The sequence below is a fragment of the Miscanthus floridulus genome, chromosome 1 (assembly GCF_019320115.1).
Source record: "Miscanthus floridulus cultivar M001 chromosome 1, ASM1932011v1, whole genome shotgun sequence".
Taxonomy (NCBI): domain Eukaryota; kingdom Viridiplantae; phylum Streptophyta; class Magnoliopsida; order Poales; family Poaceae; genus Miscanthus; species Miscanthus floridulus.
The window spans coordinates 182518565-182533575 of record NC_089580.1 but is presented as its reverse complement, the minus strand read 5'-3'; positions in this window follow the sequence as shown (position 1 = coordinate 182533575).

Sequence of the window (15011 nt, the reverse complement as noted above, 5' to 3'; positions counted from 1 at the left end):
CGAAGTCACTCCAAGATCGACCGGGCCCTCAAGATCTCTTTCCTTCACGTCTTTGATGTGCGGGCAGCCATCCTGTGCCAGCATCTTGGAAAGGTTGGTGGCAGAGGCCAAGGCTCCAAAGTCGACAGCGCTGCCAACGAAGTCAGTGAGCTTTAGGAAGTTGGCCTTCATCCAAGAAAAGTTGTTGAACACCGAAGGCTCAGAGGGCAGCGACGATGTAAAGCCTCTGAATTGTTCGATGGCACCCACATAGAGCTCAGCTGCGGCCAATCCAACAGCTTTGGCATCCTCGAGGCACTTAGTCAGCATGTCCACTTGCGCCTTTAAGGCAGCACTGGACTCTCTCTTGGCATCCACCTCTTTGCGAAGATTATCGGTCGTCTCAATAGCTTTTAGGGCACGTTTAGTAGCCAATTGCTTGGCAGCCTTCACGCCATCCACCTCCTTGTTCAATGAATCAACATTCTTCCATAGCTCCTTCAAGTCAGCTTGGGCAGTGCGGAGGCCACCAACCTCCCCTGCAAGCCAGGTCTTCTCGGCCTAAAGAGTGTCCACCTCTTTCTTTAGGGCCTCGATAGCCAGATTGCGGTCGAACACCTCATGCGTGTCATGCTCCACGATGGCCTCCGAAAGATAATGGCTCTGTTAAGATGAAAATCAACCATGGCATAGCAAAACAACGGTGGAAAAAATGAAAATGAAATGTACCACGCATTGTTGCTGCAAATTCATCCGCGGCAGCTTGAAGTAATCAACACTCTTCAAGTGGTGGCAGAGGTGGCCTAATAGCAAATCAAGCATAAGAAATGTAAGACCAAAAGCAAGAAAACAAAAAAAATTAGAAATATCAACCTCCCATATCATTATAAATAGCTTTAAGGACATCCGCCCACCCACTTATTGTGCTATCGAAGGCACCTAAAATAGCAACTAAACATCAGCAAAACTCAAATAAAATGGAGTTACCGCAGAAACAGAAAACAAGCAAAACTAACCTTCGCCGCCAGCTATGCCCGGGGCAGATGGGCAAGGAGTCGCACCCATAAGCGGAGGCCTCGGAGGTGCTCCCAAGTCGATCCGAGCGAGGTCCACACCCAAAGGATCTTTAGGGTTTTCATCACGGTTCCCAAGGGCCCTTGTCAAACCTGCTGAAGCAATCAAAATAAGTCAAGTCCTGATAAAATTAAAAACACAAATAGCAAGGAAAAATAAAGTCAAAGGGCAACTCACCCAGATGCAAAGGGTCTAGAACGGCATCGGCGGCACCAGCGTCCTTGGTACGCTGCGTTGTGTTCGGGTACACCACGCTACGGAACAGAGCAGTTGGAGCGTGAGCCTCTGCCCCATCCTTAGACACCTCCATAGCAGGAGCAACTATAGGGCGGCAGCGCTCCGTACTCTTGACCTCTGCATCCTTTGGTGGGGAGGAGTCACCTCCACCAATTTCCTCTTTAGAGCCGGAAGAATCATCACCTAAAATGCTAGGCATAGGCGCCATGACTGAGGGTTCAGTAGTAGCACCGCCACCCATTCCTTGGAGGGCAGTCTTGATGAATTCGTCGCCTCCAAGATCCAAAGAGGCGGCAGAGTGATCACCCTCCGTCCCAGCGCTCATGGAGGTAGAGCCTCCCCCAACGTTCTCCACATCCTCCTCATCAGGATTAGCGGAGGCAGCGGCAGAGGCAGCGGCGGAGGTGGGCACGGTCTTCCGCCTCTTGCTGACAACCTTAGAAGTGCTAGTCCCCCTCCTCTTCTTCGTCTCTGCCACAGCAATTGTGTTCTTTACGACGGCCTTCCTTGCCTTGTCCTCGAGGGATTTCAACACCTTCGTAGGAACCTTGTGTTCCTTGTGGTGTATCCCCAACTCTTCAAACACGTGATTTAGCTGGGGCATAGTACCCGCAACAGCCCTTCACGCAAGAAATTCTTTGTCGGTTATATCACCAACAATTTCCCGTGCCTCTTGTTCCACGGCAGCAACGAAATCCTTGGGGAGTCTCCTCCTCCGATAGAGCTATCTCAAAATGGGGAAAAGGAACCCTGTTGGTATATTTTAAACCACACAGATAAATCCGCAAGCGCACAGATACTGTTGTAGCTTTCACTCGGGAGTATTCCAGAGTATCGTATTTATCCACAGGGAAACAATGGTTAAAGAAGTTGATAATTCACCATCATGTATCTACTAACTATTATACTAACTAAACTAAAGTAGGGGTAAGTGTTGTTTATGATAAGAGTTATGAATAATGACTCACACTTAAGAGAATTACATAATAAATGAGAGTCTAGCTAAGTTGAGAGGACAACGGGTGAGTTCAAGGTTCATAAATACTTCTCTATTGCTTTGGTTCTATAGGGTATAATTAATCATGGGTAAATATAGCGATCATACACAATAACACTTTGGAGCAACAATACCTTTCCAACTCTCGAGGGGGGTGAGACAGCGTAGTTGGGGGAAGGCTGCCTAAGCTCTATGAACATCAATCCTAACGTGGTGGATTAGAATGGCCTGATAGAGCTGACACCCCTAGGGCTACCACAACTAACTATAGGATTGAGCGCAATCTCAGGTAACCTATAGTCTAGACATCATGTCTATACTACATATTACTACTTTAGTCACATATGATAACTAAAGCACTCGATGCAAGCAGAGATCCCATGCTAAGGTATGATAACTATACTAACCATACACATGAAAGGCATAAAAGTAGATAGAGAAGATAAATATATTAAAGCATAAGTCTTGCAAAGGTGAGACATAAAGATATACCCGACCTCCAAAGATTTGTCCAGAACCTGAGCATGGCTCAACTCTCCCTAACTCTCAACTAGAGCTATTCTACTTCTATATCTTGAGAGCTGGCTCTGATCCTAACGAGGAGGATATGAATTAGGGTTTTAGGATCTAGTGAGGGAGGGGTATGGGCTACTATATATAGGCCAGAGGTAGAGTAGCGGTCAAGGAATCGAGGTGAAGTAACGGGCAAGTACTATAGGAGGAGTAGGGGGCAAGGAATTGCCACGTCATTGATCTGCGTCAACTCTCTCGACCACTGTTGGATGAACCGAACTAAAACTGCCTTAGAATCAATAGTGTAGATCGTAGGAAGGAGTACGCAGCGACGGAGGGCGATGGGCCACCCCCATGGGCCAGGCGGCCTCCCTAGTGGGCCGGGCAGCCCACTATAGTGCCAGGTGGGATCCTCCTTCTGGTGGCGACGCTTGGGCTCCATCTTGAATCATCTTTCATAGGTTTCGTGGGTTGAGTCACTTGTTGTCGTCGGTTTGCTTGTTTTGAGTGTATGATAGTGGTCCCAGGAGCTATTTTCTGAATAAATCCTCCTACAGTCATGAAATCACCAAAGCTCATGGAATTCATTAGTTTAAACCCCTAAACCTTCATTGGTGATTACATTTATGCCCTTATACATGATTAATTGATGGTTTATAATGGTTGTTAACTACCATCAACAACTCCCATCAGCTTCGCCATAAACAGGGAGATTCACCATCTCTATTTTGAACGAAGGCCTAGACTTCCCAAGAGGCTAGAACTTGGCAGCAACCATCTCTTCCACAAGGCCACGGCCTCCGGAGTACCGGCAAGCCAAGGCGAAGGCCTTATTTCATGCCTCTCTATGAGGCTTAATCTCTTCACTAGGAGTCACTTTCGTCAATGGTTTCATTTTGGTCATTATGGAGGCAAGGGGATAATGAGTAATCTTCTTCCCGTCTTCATGGGTAGAAGTAACACCGAAGGTCTAGACGTAAAACCAATAGCGCATCCAGTCTTTGTCCCACTTGTTCTTCTGATAATACGAGATCTCTAGCCGGGACTCTCCCTGCTGCCTCTTCACCATAAACGCACAACTGCCATACTGAGCTATGAGTTCATCATCGCCCACCTTTTTAGGCTGGCGCTGAAGCTCATAATAAATGCAAAATGTATCCAGATCCAGCTCAACACCGTTGGACTCACAAGCCCAGCAAAACTTACTCAAAGTAAGAAATCCATTAGGGTGAGGTGGTGAATCTGGACATCAAACTCCTCAAGCACTTGACACAAGAACTTAATGGAGGGAAGGCGAAGGCCATAGGCAAAGTAGTCCTTGAAAACGACAACATAGTCCTTACTAGGCTCAGGTACTATCTCGCCCTATGGAAGCTTAGCCTAGCCTTAGGGGATGCATTCATCCTTCTCGAGTTGAAGGACCATCTTCTTGGTCATCAGCGAAGGTCTTTCCGACATTGGCCTCCACTTCCTCAGCTCTATTCAAATCACCAACGGAAGCCTCAACCCTAGCAAGATCCTCCTCAAGCTCCTGAGCCTCTACGCTAGCAATTATGCACTCCTCGAAATGCGTAGACCACCCGCTAGCCCTAACTCCTAGAAGCTGAGAGTAGGGACCAAAGATGGTAGCCTGGCGAGGAGGAGGACTGACAGTACGAGCCACCACTAAAAAGCAAATAGCAAAATAGGAGAAGAGCGAAGATAGCATGGCGCTGAGCGGAGTCTAAGAAGGCAAAAAGTGAGCTCTGAAAGTGAAAACCAACGAAAGCGACGGCTAAGTTAGCACACGAGGGGACCTCCTCCAACCCCCCCCCCCTATATAGGCAGCGAGCGGACGCTTCGCCTTCCAAGCACCAACGGTCGGGTCCGTTCACGAGCGCATCGGTTCTGGAGTCACAAAATCCAATTAGGAATTGACACGTCACAAATCCAATGGTCAGATCTAGGCGGTCCAGGGGGGAAGAGAGGGGAAGCCTCTGCATGCGCAATAGCCTCCGCGCCTCAGAACCTGAGGATCAGATTTTGACAAGGCCCGCTAACATCAGACCATGCCCTCAAGGGGGGAACTGTTGGGGCACGGTTACGAGCCGCGAAGGCTAAGGTCCACGGCAATGGTAAGGACTAACAGTTTCCCAATTTTCATGGGCAACATACAGGGAAAAGAGATGGAGGCCCCTAGTCGAGTGGCTGCCGTGGGCGAAGGCTCCACCGGCGTAGGCGAAGGCCATGATCCGAGTGGTGATGAGCAGAGGCCCTGACGCCCTGGGACCAGGGAGAGCTCCCGCTCGGTAGCAGCGTTGGACCATGGGCCGATGGCGGGCCATCGACGGAGGACCAACGAGCAAAGGCGGTTGAAGAAGAAGACACCCAAACTGCCCCTGGCGGCTTGTGCTAGCATAAGAATATTCTGAGGATGTACCATAATCGACAGGGGGTAGAATTGCAAAAAAGTAGCCATAGCTAACAGCGCCCTATAAAAGAGAGACTCAAACCCTGTAGAGGGGGAGGTTGGTGAACTCATTTATGAAACCCTAGTTGCGCTAGGACCCACCTTTCACTGTCTATCCGCCAAGCCTCCGCCTGGGGCACCGACTAGGCGGAGGTCTACCTGCCTCTACTTGCTGGAAATCCCATTTTCCAACAACTGCTACGGTAGGCTTTCCTTTTTCTGACTAACAAGCGTATTCATATAGAGACGTCCTGAATTGCTGAAACTAAGCATTCGTAGTTTCTAAGGCAAAGCATCAATAAAAGAGTCAGCATGTGATCAACACGATGTAACAAGTTCCTTTGTTTAGTTGCTTGTTTGTCTAGAGGCAAAGCTAGCTGAATCTGAATGTATTATTTAAACAACTTGTGTTCCAATCAAATAAACAACCCCCTACTTGTTTTAGAGATGTGATGAACAAAGGAAATAGAGACCAAACTGTCTCAGTGTTTTGCATCTCCATAAGATAGATGGAGCAGTCTGAGAGGCCGGAACTATTCCATTCTAACAGCACAAGAATAAGGTGGTGTTTAAATCCAGAGGCTAAAGTTTAGGGGTGTCATATCGGAATATCACATGGGAGTATTCGGATAATAATAATAAAACAAATTACAGAAGTCCTCAGTAATCCACGAGTCGAATTTATTAAGCCTAATTAATCCGTCATTAGCATATATTTACTGTAGCACCACCTTGTCAAATCATGGATTAATTAGGCTTAAAAAATTTATCTCGCAAATTAGTCGTAATCTGTGTAATTAGTTATTTTTAATCTATATTTAATACTCTATATATGTGTTCAAACATCTAATATTATAGGGACTAAATTTTAGGGTGAAGGAGCTATAGACTCGTAGACGTAACCAAACACCTATATATATATATATATATATATATATGAGAGAGAGAGAGAACAGGTTCAGCAATGCGAGGTTGCAGTCAGCTGATTGGTGTTTAGTTCGTGAATTTTGGGAATTTGGCTACTGTAGTACTTTTGTTTTTATTTGGTAATTAGTGTTCAATCATGGACTAATTAGGCTCAAAATGTTTGTCTCGCAATTTCTAACTAAACTGTGCAATTAGTTTTTTTTCGTCTACATTTAATGCTCCATACACGTATCGTAAGATCCGATGTGATGGTTACTGTAGCTCTTTTTGGAAAACTTTTTAAGAACTAAACAAGCACTAAAGAAATTGGAACAATCAGATATGCCTAATAAATATTGAGTCAGCATAGCTACATGTCTAAATGTAGACGAAAAAAAACTAATTGCACAGTTTAGTTTGAAATCGCGAGACGAACGTTTTGAGCCTAATTAGTCCATGATTAAATACTAATTACCAAATAAAAATGAAAATACTATAATAACAAAAATCCCAAATTTTATCCAACTAAACACAACCAAAGTCATTCAACCGGCAGTCATAGCTGCCACTAACTGACTATCATTCAGAATTTCAGAGGCTAGATGACACTTGTCATTAGGACAGACGTTACTGACCACGAGTGCCCATGGCTGCCCGCAGGTTCCCGGGAGCACCGAGGAACCGCAAGCAGGCCTCGTTCAGCCTGTCGCAGGTAAGAATGAAAACGGTAGTAAACGATAGAAAAACTCCTAAATTGTTTTCTACTTTTATATTTGAAATACGAAAACAAAAGCGAAAACGGTAAAATCGGACACGAAAACAAACGCGAACTTACGAATTATTGAGAATTTCGAAAACGAACCAATTCGAACGGATTTATGTCGAACACGGTCGATATACGAAAACTCAATACGGAATACCGACCCATAGACCAAGTGCATGACTAAGTGCATACATGATCAAATTCAAGTGCATATAATAATTAACAAGTGCATATTATAGAAACATGAACTCGAACTGAGTCAGAATAATTTTATTAATCTTTTTAGAATAGATGTAGTATTTTATTTTAAAAATTTATTCAGATTTTTCTTTTGAGTAACAAAGATTTATTCGGCTGATGCAAAAACTATCAAATGATTGACTTTGCAGGTGGGGGTTAAACCGATGAGCTTGATGGGCTATGGCCCAGGTGGGCTTTCGTGTAGATGCTGCTGGTTTCCTAACATTTAGCACCATCTCGTGAGGTGAAGAGAGATGAGGCTGGGCGCCGTCTATAAGAGAGTGCAGCTGGCCACCAGTAGAAAGAACGTAGCTGCGTGGTGAACAACCTGTAATTGAGCTGTATGACCTGTGCAGTTGGCCAAATTCGGTTTAAACCGAATTTTCAATTCGGAATATTTCAAATTAAAAGTAGAAAAGTAGAAAACGGTCGAAAAATGTCTAAACCGTTTTCTACTTTTACATTTGAAATACGAAACATCTGAAATGCGAAAGCGAAAACGATAAAGTCGGACAAGAAAATGCGGATTCGATCGGATTAAATATAGAAAACGATGCGGTTCAGTTCGGGATATTTCCGTTCCGTTTTCATCCTTAGTCACAGGGGTGCCGGGCCGCTCAGCTAGCTCGAGCGTAGGGTTGGAAATCGACCCAGCTCAGCTCGGCTCGGTCCAACTCGAGCTGACTCGTTAGGCTAACGAGTCAGCTCGGCTTAGCTTATTAATATTCAGTTCGGTTCATTTAGCTCGCGAGCTAATAAAAAAAATAGGACACACATGTTTATAATGTTTATGCTACATTAATTTCAGAAGACCACGTCCACCATTATATAACCATACATGATTAATACACATCAGGTTTATCAAAATTATCAACCATGCAACATAGTTGGTCCATCCATGATCCATGCACTTACAACATACTTACTAGTTGCTTGCCACCATAGACTTAGGAAAGTCCACAAATTCAATATCAGCATCATCATCTTCTCCTTGAAAAATAATCCATATATCAACATTTAAGTACCACGACAATTATAAAATCAAAATCTATATAAAATAGTTGAAAATAAGGATTACATATCAATAGAATATGTCGATATTTCTAGATCAGCGTCATCATCTTTTGATTCATGGTCGTGGGCGGATAGGTATCGGCTCGTTTCAGCTCGTGAGCAGCTCGCGAGCTGGCTCATTAAAACAGCGAGCTACACTTCCAGCTCCGCTCATAAAAAAATTAAAATGAACTAAGCCGAGCCGATCACGAGTCGAACGAGTTATCGAGCCGCTGAGTATTTTGTCCGGCCCTACTCGAGCCTGATCTGCACGGTGCCCACATCAATGAGCCTGCTAAGCTTGTCCTTGCAGTTCTGGAGCACGCCGTCTTCCTCATCTCTATCCATCTCCTGCAGCGAGTTGGTGTAGGCGTAGTAGAGTAGAGCCCTGAACGACGACGGATCCACGCCGTCTACGCGTATAGCACCGGCAGCTACGGCCGAGCCTAGGAGATCCGCGCTGATGACCGACGACCGGGCCGCGAGCACACACCGGTCCACGGCGAACATCTAGCCGCGGACCTCGAACACGACGTCAGCGCCCCTCCCGCTCAGGAGGAGGTCGCCAAGGTGCTTGTGCAGGTCGAAGGGGGTAATGGTGGCTGACGGCGTCGCCTCCTTCGTGCGGAAACCGACGACGACGACGACGTCGCACCTAATGGTGAATCGGTCTCCCCTACGGCAGACCCGCGTGGCTAGGATCTGCCTTTCATCGAACTTGGGGTACCCCCAACCACTCTGGCTCGCGAAATCGTGTTGCGTCTTTGGCATGGAGAGTAGCACTTCCTTGCGGTGGATGAAGAAGAGAGCCCGCGTCTCGGACACGAGTGTGAGCCGTTAGACCTAAAGCAGGATCTCTAGGCATAGAACTAGCGAGTCTACCTACACTTAGATAAATCGTGAGTCCTAGAACATCTACTAGTACAGTAACAGTAAATAGAACGACAGAAAGAGAAGAATAGAAGAAGAACGTGTCGAACCTGACACCGCAGAGGGAGATGGTCCAGAGGCCGCCATCTCGTTCGTCGATGAAGTCTACGCACGGGCAGCGATGTTCGGGGAAGAGGTCAATGAAGTCGTCGACGTCGGTGGAGCGAGGCGACACGGCTGGTGGCTTCCCGTCACTGGCTGCGCCCCTCTCTGATCGGGATTAGGGTTTAGGTTTCGGTGGGGAGCTCGGCTCAGGCGAACCTCGTACTTAGAGTCGCCGGCCCCCACCTCTATATATAGCGCAGTGTGACAGGGGTCCTCCAACCATAGTGGGCTGGGCGCCCCTGATCAGGGCGCGGATCAAAGGCCCAACATGGCCGTTGGGCCCAGTTTGGGATTAGAGATCAATCTAACAATCTCCCCCTTGATCTCCTACCATCTTTCAATTTCATATCATTTACTTTTGTTTATTCCATTACAGATTAGCGCATAGAGCATGTTTCATCGTCACGGTCAATTGCTAATAGATTTAACAACTATAACACACCACTCTATTCTAAAATAGATACTTAACTTTGGGCCTTCTTTTATCCAGGAATTATAGGCTTTCCATTAAACCCATGCCGGCTACATGTTCTCTGAACACGTTGGGTGGTAAGCCTTTTATAAGCGGATCCGTGAGCATCTTTTCGGTACTTATATGCTCAAGACTTATGACATGATCCCGAACTTTATCTTTCATAACATAATACTTTATGTCAATGTGTTTGGCGGCACCACTTGACTTATTGTTGTGAGCATACTATACTGCCAGATTATTATCGTAGTATAACTTAAGTGGTCTATAGATGTTGTCAACCACCTTCAAACCGGGTATGAACTTCTTTAGCCAGTTCACCTGCCCCGTTGCCTCATAACACGCTACAAACCCGACATACATTGTGGACGATGTAGTGACGGTTTGCTTCGAACTTTTCCATAAAATAGCTCCCCCTGCGAGATTGAATACATATCCAGACGTAGATTTTCTATCATCTCCCGCATAATCAGAATCTGAATATCCCACTATATGGAGTGAATCTGATCTTCTATACGTCATCATGAGGCTTTTCGTTCCTTGCAAATAACGAAAAGACTTTCTTTACTAATTTCTAGTGTTCTGTTCCAGGATTGCTCTGGAATCTACCAAGTAACCCGGTAACAAATGCTAAGTCAGAGTGCGTACATACTTGAGCATATTGCAAGCTTCCGACAGCTGAAGCATATGGAATCGTTTTCATTTGATCGATCTCATACTGATTCCTGGGGCATTAAAAATCCACATATCTATCGCCCTTGACTATAGGAGCAGGTGAGGGACTACATTTGTGCATATTGTATTTCTTTATGATCTTTTCTATGTATGCCTTTTGTGACAGTCCTAATACCCCTTTACTTCAATCTCGGTGAATCTCGATCCCTAGAACGAATGAAGCTTCACCAAGATCTTTCATATCAAATTTTGAGGACAAAAACTTCTTTGTCTCCAGTAGTAGACTGACATCACTACTAGCAAGTAAGATATCATCCACATACAGGACAATGAAGATAAACTTCCTATTCTTAAACTTTGCATAGACACAATTATCCTCTACATTCTCTTTAAACCCAAAATTCCTTATTGTCTGATCAAACTTCAAGTACCACTGTCTTGAAGCTTGTTTTATTCCATAAATGGATTTCTTTAGGTGGCATCCCATTCATTCTTTCCCTTCCATGACAAAACCTTTCGGTTGTGCCATGTAAATATTTTCCTCCAAGTCCCCATTGAGAAATATCGTCTTTACATCCATCTGATGTAATTCTAAATCGTAATGTGCCACTAATGCCATTATGATTATGAAGAAATCCTTACATGAGACTGGAGAAAAGGTCTCATTATAATCAATCCATTCTCTTTGTGTAAAGCCTTTTGCCACAAGTCGCGCTTTATATATCTCTATATTCTCTTGAGAGTCAAGTTTTATTTTGTAGACCCATTTATAGCCTACTGTTTTGGCTCCTTTAGGAATTATTTTCAAGTCCCAAACTTTATTGGCATTCATAGATTTCATTTCATCTTCCATGGCCTCAAGCCACTTTGATGAATGATCACTTCTCATAGCTTCTTCAAATGAGGTGGGATCATCCTCTATTTAAAATTCCTCACTGTTGTATACCTCATAGTCAGCAGGAATAGTTGATTTTCTAACTCTTTGAGACCTTCTAGGAGCCTCCACATTTGGCTCATCTTCTTTTTGAGGTTGTTGTTGCTCCCCCTCATGTGTGTCAATAGGTTCTACAGGATCCTGAAGAACAGGTTCCTCATCGTCATTCATTGTTGTCACAGGCGGAATAACAATAGGTGCTGACACCATAGTATCTTGCACTGTCGATGCAGCGACAACAGGTAGTGAGAAAAATAGCTCATGAATCATCGGAGTGGGCGCATCCACCTACTTCTCTTCAAGGTCAATTTCTTGAGCTACCATGCTCCCCCTCATCATTTCATCCTCTAGGAAGACAGCGTGTCTCGTTTCCACAAACTTTGTATGTCTGTCTAGACAATAGAAACAAAAACCTTTTGACTTTTCTGGGTAGCCAATAAAATGGCAACTTACTATTTTAGGATCTAGCTTTCCAATGTTTGGGTTAAATACTTTAGCCTCAGTAGGACTCCCCCACACATTTAAGTGGTTTAGTGATGGTATTCTTCCTGTCCACAACTTATACGGTGTTTTGGGCACCAACTTACTTGGTACTCTATTGAGAATATGAATGGTGGTTTTTAACGTCTCCATCCATAGGCTCAATGGTAAGGTGGACTAACTTATCATACCACGCACCATATCCATCAGGGTACGATTGCGTCTTTCAGCTACTCCATTCTGCTGAGGTTCGTCCGGTGTAGAATACTGGGCTACTATGCTATTCTCCTATAAGAACCTTGCAAAAGATCTAGGAACTTGGCCATATGGGGTATGCCGATCATAGTACTCCCCCCATGGTCGGACCTGACTATCTAAATTGTGTTGGTTTTCAACTTCTACCTTAAATATCTTAAATTTATCCAATGCTTCTATTCTTTCTTTGATTGGATAAATGTAGCCATAATGGGAGTAATCATCTGTGAATGTTATGAACGAATCATAACCATCCACACTCTTTACAGGAAACGGACCACAGATGTCTGTGTGAATAATCTGTAAAATTTATGTGCTTCGTTTGGCATCTTTCTTAATTTTCTTTACATACTTTCTTTTTATGCATTCTCTGCATTGTTCTAAATCTGAAAACTCTAATGGAGGAAGAATATCATTCTTAACTAGTCTTTCTATTCTCCCCCTCGAAATATGGCCTAAACGACAGTGCCATAATTTCGACATCGCATCGTGAGCTCTCTTTCGTTTTCTGTTTACATCCGCAGACGAGGATACATTCTCATTGTCGCACGCAACGTTCCCATCATCGCATACAACATTCACATCATCACGTAGTGATAACAAATAAAGCTCATTTTATAAGATAGCAAGACCAACACATGTATTATTAAATGTTATCTTACATTTGCCATTTCCAAAATGGCAATCATATCCATCATTGTCCAAGCATAAAACACTAATTAAGTTTCTCTGTAAAGAGGGAACACAAAGTACATCTCTAAGTAAAAGTGTGAAGCCATCAACAAGCTCTAGAGAAAGATCGCCAACGGCTTCAACATCTGCTCAGACTCCATTTGCAACTTTAACGTGTCTTTCTCTTCTTTGTGTAGTCCTCGTCGAACGGAATCCCTGTAAGGAATTAGCAACATGAACAGTTGGACCTGAGTCAATCCACCAAGTAGATTTCGAATACTGTACATATAGGGATTCATTTATGAACGTAATAATATTCTCACATTTCTTTGCCATGATCATCTTTAAGTAATCGGGACAATCTTTCTTATAATGTCCCGTCTTCTTGCAATAGAGATATTTGTCTTTCTCTACTGTGAACTTGTTCTGCTAAGGCTGATGCAGCATGGGGCCCTTTCCCTTTGACTTTGAGGAGGAGTTAGCATTATTATTCTTTTTCTTATTGTCTTACACATAATTGATAGTGCCACCATTGGCAACTTTCATTCTCTCCTCCTCTTACACACACATAGCCATGAGCCTCTCTAAGTCCCACTTCTCGGGTTGTATGTTGTAGTTGACAACAAAAGTGTCAAATTCCTTTGGCAAGGAAGCAAAAATCAGATGGATAAGGAACTCTTCCTTGAGAGCCAGATCCATTGGTTTTAGCTTGGATGCCAAATTGCTCATCCTTAGTATGTGCTCTCTTATGCCACCATTTCTAGAGTATCTCTCTGTCACCAGCTGCTTTATCAGCTGGGTAGCATATGTCTTTGAAGAGCTAGTTAACTGACTCTTTATTCTATCGAGGTACTCGGTGATCGTGTCACACTCTGGGATTAAGCCCACAATTGCAGGCTTAGTCATGTTCTTTATCACAGCCAAACATTTCTTGTTGGCAGTGACCCACTTCCTATGCTCAAGGTCATAGGACACCTTTTGAGATTCAAAATCCCTCTCTCTAGTTGCCCAAGTGGCATCAGCCTCATTTGTCTCCCTCACCGGTGCCACAGGCTCAGTGGGACACGGTGAGGTGACTACCCAGTCCACCTCAGCCAAGATGAAGGCCAGGTCAATCTTTTTCTTCCACTCCGTGTAGTTGTCACCTTTGAGAGTGGGGATCTCTTTGATACAACCCATCAAGTTGTATCCGCCTAAAAACACAATTCATATAGAGTGAGAACATAAATAATAACAACAATTGCATGCCTTGATTCTAACGTTGGTCAAAATTAAAATATACAACTGTTTATACATTAAATCTACATCACCGTTGGGCAGAAATAGAAATAATGCATAAAATCATTAAAATTACGACATTGTTATTAACAACGTTGGTCAGAAAATAACAACATCATAATCATGTCAAAATCTCTTTTTTCTCCAATTAAATATCACGTTGGTTCAAAATAACTGGAGAATAAACTATGTCTTTAGCAGCGGAAACATGAAAAAAATTCATTATCTATTTTTCAGAAGCATTAAACTTTTCTCAACTATTCTCTAAAAAATTATCCCATTGGTTCAAATCTTAACAAAGATATTAAACTAGACAAATATCATCAAAAAATTGCTTCTGAAAAAATAAAACTTAAACTCGTATGAACATTGTTCATTTGGCCCAAACCAGCTGAAACAGTGAATTCTAGCCCGACCTGTTTCTGTTCTCGCGCGCGCTGTGCTTCCCAGGCCACAACCTGGGCCTGGGCAGCAAAGTCGCCCACCACGCGGGCCCGCCTAGGCCGAAATGCGGTCCAGTCGCTGTCAGCCGTTCATTTTAAATGGACAGTCGCGAGCGCGGTTCGGTCGAACAAAACCCCCCGCGTGGTATCCTCCCCTGAACCCTAACACATTCAGCTGCCTCCCTTCCTCTCTCTTCGACGCACTCCTTCCCTCTCAGCGCAGCAACAGCGAGCGACCGAGAGCGAGACGCGAGACGCAGTGAAGCATGGCACCGTCGGCGGCCCCTTCGCCGGCGCGCTCGCTCCCCATGCGGATGAGCGCTCCACCGTCGAGCGGACTAGCGACGGTGCCCTTTGCTAGAGCTCACACGGCTCAACCGTCTTCCCACGCGCCGGCGAGGCGGCAACGCGGTGAATGGCGAGGTAGGCCCCTTCCCCTTTTCCCCTTTCTCCTTTTCTTCATCTATTTTTGGATCTTCTTCTTTGTTCTTCTCAGATTTCATCCGATTGGGGATTAGGGTTAGGGTTAAGTCAAGTTAGGGTTAGGGTTTGACTC